Source organism: Saccopteryx bilineata, chromosome 5, assembly GCF_036850765.1.
Source record: "Saccopteryx bilineata isolate mSacBil1 chromosome 5, mSacBil1_pri_phased_curated, whole genome shotgun sequence".
Lineage (NCBI taxonomy): Eukaryota > Metazoa > Chordata > Mammalia > Chiroptera > Emballonuridae > Saccopteryx > Saccopteryx bilineata.
The window spans coordinates 126,992,391-127,001,059 of NC_089494.1; the positions used below are offsets into that span (position 1 = coordinate 126,992,391).

The 8,669-nt window shown below is 44.7% G+C and overlaps 2 pseudogenes; both read left to right on the top strand.

Moving 5' to 3' along the window:
• The first annotated feature begins 3,011 nt into the window (after positions 1 to 3,011).
• On the top strand, positions 3,012 to 6,810 carry LOC136306539 (sorting nexin-9 pseudogene; annotated as a pseudogene).
• A 137-nt stretch (positions 6,811 to 6,947) lies between these two features.
• LOC136306540 (sorting nexin-9 pseudogene) lies at positions 6,948 to 8,389 on the top strand (annotated as a pseudogene).
• Positions 8,390 to 8,669: the final 280 nt, after the last annotated feature.

Sequence of the window (8,669 nt, forward strand, 5' to 3'; positions counted from 1 at the left end):
ATATTTTTGCTGATTTATCTCCATGGGCAAGTGAAATAAAGGACAGGATGAACAAATGGGACTATATGAAACTAAAAAGCTTTTGCACAGCAAAAGACACCATTAACAAAATAAAAAGACAACCCACACAATGAGAGAATATATTCGCCAATACATCTGATAAGGAGTTAATAACCCAAATTTATAAAGAATTTGTAAAACTCAACACCAGGAAGATAAACAATCCAATCAAAAAATGGGTGAAAGAAATGAATAGACACTTCTCCAAAGAGGACATACAGATGGCCAATAGGCATATGAAAAAAATGTTCAACATCACTAATCATTAGAGAAATGCAAATTAAAGCCACAATGAGATACCACCTCACACCTGTCAGAATGGCGCTTATTAACAAAACAACACATAATAAGTGCTGGAGAGGGTGCGGAGAAAAGGGAACCCTCCTGCAGTGCTGGTAGGATTGCAGACTGGTGCAGCCACTATGGAGAACAGCATGGAGATTCCTCAAAAAATTAAAAATCGAACTGCCCTTTGACCCAGCTATCCCACTTTTAGGAATATATCCTATGAATACCAAATTACTGATTCAAAAGAAGAAATGCACCCCCATGTTTATGGCAGCATTGTTTACAATAGCCAAAATCTGGAAACAGCTCAAGTGCCCGTCAGTGGACAAGTGGATTAAAAAGCTATGGTACATATACACAATGGAATACTATGCAGCCGTGAGGAAGAAGGAAATCTTACCTTTTGTGATAACATGGATGGACCTGGAAACTATTATGCTAAGTGAACGAAGCCAGGCAGAGAAAGAAAAATACCATATGACCTCACTCATTTGAGGAATCCAATGAACAATGTGAACTGTGCAATGGAACAGAGGCAGAGGTGAGATCAAAGGGACCAGAGGGAAAGCAGAAAAGAAGATGGGATCAGAGAGGGGAAATAGATTAATGAAATTATATATACATAACACAGCATTATAGAGAACAGGACAGCAAATCTTGGAAGAAGGGGGGAAGGCATTGGGAGAGGGGATATGGGGGGACTGAGGGGGAGTAAGGAGGTGGGGGAGATATATTTGGAGGGACACTTGAATCTGTGTAAACACAAATTTAAATCATAAAAATGATTGCTGTTTTGAGAAAAACTCAGAAATACAAGAAAATTTAGAAAGGCAGTACAATGAGCTCTGGAATAAAATAAACAAAAAAAGGTGTACTTTATCAAAGAGACTAAAACTAAAACAAACAAACAAAAACCCAAGCAAAATTTCTGTACCTGATGAATTCAACAAATGAGATGAAGAGTGCATGGGAAATAAAGCTGACCAGATGGAGGAGACAATTAGTGATTGAAGATAGAAACCTAGAAATGACTCAGGTGGTAAAAAAGAATTGAGTAAAAAAATAAATAAAAATTAAAAAATAAAAGAACATGGCCTTGGCCGGTTGGCTCAGTGGTAGAGCGTCAACTTGGCATGCAGGAGTCCCGGGTTTGATTCCTGGCCAGGGTACACAGGAGAAGCGCCCATTTGCTTCTCCACCCCTCCCCCTCTCCTTCCTCTCTGTCTCTCTCTTCCCCTCCCGCAGCCAAGGCTCCATGGGAGCAAAGTTGGCCTGGGCACTGAGGATGGCTCTGTGGCCTCTGCCTCGGGCGCTAGAATGGCTCTGGTTGCAACAGAGCAACACCCCAGATGGGCAGAGTATCGCCCCCTGGTGGGCGTGCCGGGTGGATCCCGGTCGGGTGCATGCGGGAGTCTGTCTGACTGCTTCCCCGTTTCCAGCTTCGGAAAAATACAAAAAAATAAAAAAATAATAAAAAATAATAATAAAAGAAGAAAGCCTATGAGAATTTGTGACTCACTCTTCCCTCTCCCTTTCTATTTCTCTCTCAAAAAACAATTTTCCCCCCAAATCTATGAAAAGAGCTAGATCATCAAATTCAAGAAACTAACAGAACACCTAATTATCTCAATGCAAAAATACCTTCTACAAGACACATTATATTAAAACTGTCAAAAGTTAATGACAAATAATTCTCGAGTTACCCCTGAAAGACTGTAATTTGTAAAGAAAACTCCATTAGAATATCATTGGATTTTTCAGCAGAAACCTTATAAGCAAAGAAAGAGTAGAATCAAATGGTCAAAATATTGAAAGAGCCTGACCTGTGGTGGCGCAGTGGATAAAGCGTCGACCTGGAAATGCTGAGGTCACCGGTTCGAAACCCTGGGCTTGCCTGGTCTAGGCACATATGGGAGTTGATGCTTCTTGCTCCTCCCCCCTTCTCTCTCTCTCTCTCCTCTCTCTCTCTCCTTTCTAAAATGAATTAAAAAAAAAAAGAAAATATTGAAAGAGAGAAATTACCAGTCAAGAATAATATATCCAGTAAAATTATCCTTTAGATATGAAGGACAAATAAAGGCTTTCCAGACAAACAAAAGCTGAGGAAATTCACCACCACAAGACTGGATTATAATAAATGTTGAGAGAGAAGCAGGTGATGGCTGGAATGGCTGAGCACCCAGGCTCTGGCCACCATTGTCACCACACCAGATCCCAGCCACAGCTGCCCTCACCTTCACCTGCCCATATACAGCCAATAGGCACATGGGGAGGTGGGGCAGAGGCGCCAGGGTAACTGCCCCCCGTGCCACCAAGGCTTGGGTCAAGTATGATTTTGCTGCTGAACCTGGAAATAATTAACTGATGCTTAATGGAGGAAGCATCACAAATTCAGGTAAAGGATGGCTAGAAGGAAAAAATAAAAAAGGAAAATAAGGTCTTGTTCCCACAGACTGTATTGAAATTTTGCTCAGTGATAAAATAGATCCATTTTCTTGTGGAAATTCAGGGCTGACCAAGCTTTCCTCTATGCCCTCTCAGCAAATACAGCTGAAGCCAACTCATCAGCTGCCAGTAGTGGCAACCAGGTCAGCAGTGTCAATGATCCCTGGTGAACCTGGAAACTGGGAATGAACAGGTGGCTGAGGAATTAAGCTGGGGGGATGCAGTTCCCCAAAACACTTCTAATAACTGCAACATGCCTTAGTCATCCCCGGGCCTGCCAAGGACCAGCAACTGATACAGATAATGACTGGGGTGACGACTAGGATGACACACATCATTGTCTGACTAGTTTAAGGATTTATAGTCAGCCAAAGCAGGAGGTGCTTAGAGTGGAAAGAGCCATGCTGGCACCTCTTCCATGAAGCTGCTGTTTAACAAGCTTCCTGAATTCCCAAAACTTGGAATGGAATGGGATTTGTTGACCAAGCAACTAGTAAAACCCAAAGAGAAAATTCCTTTTATTGTTGGAGATTCTGGCCCAATATGGGTTTGTCCTACCTTTATTTTATTTATTGATTGATTTTAGAGAGAGAGGAAGGAGGGGAGAGAGAAAGAAAGGGGAGAGAGAGAGACAGAGACATCAATTTGTTGCTCCACTTATTTATGGCATGTTTTGGTTGTATCTTATATGTGCCCTGACTTGGGGTCAAACCTGCAAAGGTAGGTGTGGGGCAGTGATGTTAGGCTTGCTCACTGGTTTACCAGCTGCAAGCCCCTTGCCTGACTAGTTACGTGGGTGTGTGGCTGTACCCAGAGTCAGATTAAGGTAGGTTGAGGCCCCAGGCATAGAAGAAAATATTGGGCCCCTTAAAAAGAGAGAGAGAGAGACAGAGAAAATAAAAATACATGTTAACTGTATTTTAAAATAAAAATATTACATACTATTCATCTTAAAATTACACATATGAAACCAAACGGTGTCATTAGAAAAAAGTGTAAAGTTGGGCTTTTGCAGGGCCCTTCAGAAGTCAGGGCCCAGGGCATGCACCCACTGCACCTGCTGATAAATGTGCCTCTGGCTGCGCTATGTGTGTATGGCCTATGTAAGGCTATGGGTGCTTGCACTCGGGGAGTGTGGTTGGCAAATTGTGGAATGCCTGCCTGCCACTGTGAGGGGCCATTTTTTGCTGTTTGCCTGAGAAGAGGTTTTCACTGCTTGTTTGCTCATCCACCATTGTGAGACTCTTTTAAACAGTAATAGCCCAACGCTTTCTGACTCTGCAGTTTCTCTACTGTCTGCCTGAATCCAGTGTGGGCCTGCCTGGCCTTGGCCACCAGCATTACATCTAACATAGTGGGCAGGATTTGGAGCAGATCGGTCTGGAGCCACAGAAACTCTTGATGTGTGTGGGAGAGGAGTGGTTGCTGTTCTCCAGCTTAAGGTTCCCCATAGCTGCCCTTTTGGGGGCCATAGGCTAGGTGTTTTTTATAGCCCTACAAGAGGAAATGGAGAGCTACATGTAAGAGGCTGCCCAAGGTTGAGAGCTCCAGGGTGAGCTATAGACCAAATGGCAATAACTACATGAGCTGGAACAGTCACTGGAGAAAGAGCTGCAGAACCAAGAACTGTAGGTCAGGCTGCAGGCTGAGAACCAGCAATGGTGTGAACTGGAGTGAGGACTGGAGAAGAAGGCCAACTAGGTTCAAGAGTTGCAGTGTGAGGTGCAGGCTGAACACCAACAGTGCCTGGAACCGGAGTGGTCTCTGGAGAAGGAATAGTGGGTTCATGAGTTGCACTTTGTCTTAGAAGCTGAATGTTGGTGGCGATGGCTGTTGGAGAAACAACTGGAAGTTCAGGAGCTTGAGAGTCAGCTTCAGGCCAAGAGCCAGCAGCTGCAGGAACAAGGTGGGCACAGAAGATGGAGCTACATTCCTGCCAGTGGAGTGGCTCTGAGTTGGCAGGAGCAGGCGTTTCCTACTCCTCCTCTTCTAAGGGGAAAGTTCGAGCAGCAATTGCTATTTGAAGACTCAGAGCCCAGCTGGTGGTCACCAGAAAGGTAAAATCCCAGCAGCAAAGAGTCCCTTAGGGAAACCACAGCCTCCTCCACAGATAGTGGAGCACTCTGTGGTCTGACCCTACACCCAGGCAGAGCTGATGGAGTTGGGGGTAAAATTCAAGCAGAAACCCATGGAGGCACTGGCAGCTTGGTTACTGAGGTTGTGGGACACAGGAGCGGATGGCATCATGCTCTCTGGAACAGAGATGGAGAAATTGGCCATACCACACACTCCTCCTTGAGGCAGCGTCTTCAGAACTGCCATGACAACCCAGGAAACCATACCCTATTAGAATGGGTGATGGCTATCTTTGGTACAGTCTGGAAGAATGCTGGGGACTTGCTGGGGGGACTGAGTTGGTGGCAGTGCTATAGTGAGTTAGTAAAGGTCCTTTGGGAACTAGGTATGAAGAATGCTACTTTCCACACAGGGTCTCGTGGACTAAACAAGGAAGTGTTTACAGCTGGGATGCGACATCTTAACCTCTGCAGTGCCTCATCAGCCCATTTTGGGTCACTAGGGGCTATCCTGGGCCCCTATGTGGGACAGCCTATCAATGCCATTACACAGATGGTAGCAGATTTGGGGGAGCTGGAGACATCATGGAATCACAAAGCTGTGAGGGCTGCTGCCCATGCTGCCCCTCTGACTAGCAAGAGGAATGGGTCTGTGGATTTGATTGCAGCTGGGGCAGATAGGGAGAAATTGGATGGCAAGCCTAATGAAGTCTTGTTGGAACTTTGGCAGCAGCTTGAGTCAGAACAAAGGTTCCAACTACTGAAAAAGTGGGGGAAGCCAGTGGCCCTGGCATCTGCCAGAAAAATGGCTGGCATTCAGGTTGCAGCATCCCCAAGACCTGTTATCTCAGTTTGATTAGGGGGAAGGCGGAGAGACCCATCCAACAAAGATGGAAAGGGGGCCAGAAGCCCCATGTAAAATTGGCAATCCACCGGTCCCCTTCTAATGTGCTTACCTTCATGATTTGCACAGATAGCTGGGCCATCATAGACTGCTTCTTACTCAGTTGCAGAAATGCACCAAGGAGACTTTGTTTTTAATAGACATGGTCCTGGACCATGCAGGCCCTCCACTTACTGTGGGTTAGGGAGGTAGGAGGTGGGCCTCCAGTTGACACCCTGGGCAAAGTGATCAGGGAGATATTGTGAAGGGCACCTTTGTAATTATTTTGTACCTTGCTGTAGTCTCTGTTTGATGTCATGTAGATTGTAAAGTGAGCACCACTAAAGGGGTTGAATGTGGGGCAGCTGTGTTAGGCTTGCTCGCTGGTTTACCAGCTGCAACCCCTTTGCCTGATTGGTACATGAATGTGTGGCTACACCATGTGTGTATGGCTGATATAAGGCTATGGGTGCTTGCACTCAGGGGGACTGTGGATGGCGGATTGTGGATTGCCTGCCCGCCATGGTGAGAGGCCATTTTTTGCTGTTTGTCAGAAAAGAGGGTTTTTTTCCTGCCTGATAGCTCATCCACTATTGTGAGACTCTATTAAACAGTAATGTCCCGCTTTCTGGCTCTGTAGTTTTTCTACTGTCTGCCCAAATCCAAGGTGGATCTGCCTTGCCTCAGCCACTGGCATTACAGTTGGCATGTCAGGAAAACACTCTAACCAACTGAACTACCCATCCAGAGCAGGTTTGTCCTACCTTTACATTTGACTGTGTGGTAGAAGATCCCAGGAAAGACTCCAAAATGTATAGGATGAGAAGCTACATTGAATATTAGTTAACCTACTAACACTTATTGATATCTAAACTAAAGTTTAAGCACTATCTCAGGGTCTTGGTGAAATTTGGGTCAGCTATTCCTATCTCTTCTCTTCAAAATAAGCAAGTCACAGGTTACTGTGAAGAAAAATTTATCAAAACTGCACATGGAGGCCCTGGCTGGTTTGCTCAGTGGATAGAGCATCAGTCCAGTGTGCCAATGTCCCAGGTTTGATACCCTGTCAGGGCACACAGGAGAAATGACCATCTATTTCTTCATCCCTCTCACTTCTCTCTCTCTCTCTCTTTCCCTCCTGCAGCCATGGCTGGATTGGTTCAAGTACATCATCCCTGGGAGCTGAGGATGGCTCCATGAGGCCTCCACCTCAAGTACTAAAAATAGCTTGGTTGTGAGCATGGCTCAAGGTGGGAAGAGATCGGCCCCAGATGGGGATTGCTGGGTGGATCCTGGTCAGGGTGCATGTGGGAGTCTGTCTCTCTGCCTCCCTGCTTCTCACTTAAGAAAATTTTTTAAAAATTAAAAAAGTAAAAGAAATAGAAGTGTGATGCTGTTGGTAAATTCACCAGAGTTATGGATGACGGTGTGAAGGAGCTGCTGACCACTGGACAAGAGCAGTGGAATTAGTGTGCAGAACCATTAACCAAGGAATATCAGAAGATAGAAAAGGCCTTGCAGAGTTTAGCAAGTATTTAGTGCTAGTGGTTATCAAAGTAAAACAGATCTCAATGATGCAGTAACAGAAGTAGTAAAGACTTATGGAAAAATTTCCTGTCTCATAAGAGAACAGCCAAAGAAAGATCTTCATTTGTTGGTGGAATGTAATCATGAATATAAAGGTTTCTTTGGTTGCTTCCCTAATATTATTGGTGATGACAAGAGAGCAGTAGAAACAGGAAAGTGATTAACTGGTTGCATCTAGTGTTTACCAATGATCATTGGCACCAATTCAGCACCAAGAGGAATCTCCAGTTAGCAGTGCAGTGAAGAAGAAAACTTTTCTTCAGTGAAAAACAAAATTGTGACACAACACAGATGTGAGAACCACACAGCTGTGGAACAATCCTAGAGCCAGGCCCCTTTCTGGCTAGACTGATCTGCTCTTTGTGGGTCTGCTTTATGCTGTATTGGTCTGCTCTGCTCCAGCCAGACATCTTTGGTGTTTCAGCTCAGTTGGGAAAATAAAGTCCTCTGTCTTCAGCAGAAAGGTAAAGTGCACCCTCAGAACCTGAAGGGAGCTGGCTCATATAAACTAAAGTTCTTACCCCTGGTCCCTGATTGGTCATCCTCATGCAAATGAGGGCTCTGAATCTTCAGTTTGATTGGTCCAAAAGGGAATCTTCAAAATAGAGCTTTTCTGATTGGTCAGAACTTCACAGTTCTGATTAGATGGGGAAAGCTTCAGTCTTATTGGTTGAAATAGGATTCCAGGAACTCCTTTATAAGGACTGTCTTAGATGGCACCCAGTTTGGTGCAGGAGGCAGGAAGCTAACTACAGGGTTTTCCCTGAACTGTGGTTTGTCTGAGAGGCTCCTGTGTGGAAATGGCTGCTACTAGGCTCTGTGGGTTTTTTGTTTGTTTTTAATTTCATCCCAGTTAGCCATCAGGAGCACTTCCTAGCAAGTATCTCCTTTTTCAGGGTCCACACTAGTAAATCACACCACAGGACAAACAGAACATGGTGAAACACAGCACAATGTCTTATGCATTACAAGCTGAGATGAATACCATTCATATGCCTACAAATGTGATATCTATCTGTACCTGGGACAGCAAGTGCAGTTCCACAATTAGAGCAAAGCTGAGGCATTCCTCAGCTGCTCCCTGGTTCAGTAGGACAATAGGGAACAAGAAAACTCTGAAGTGCTTTTTTCTGATTTGGGGCAATGCAATTTGACTCCCCGCCAAAAAACACCCCCCAAAAAAAACAAAAAAAAAAAAGGAAACAAAAAAGAATAAAGACAAGATGGCGATGGAGCAGGCGGATGTACCAACTTCTACCTCTCAGAACCAAAGTGGATTACAACCTAATTTTAAGAACCATCATCTGGAAAAAACAACTTTGGACTAAACT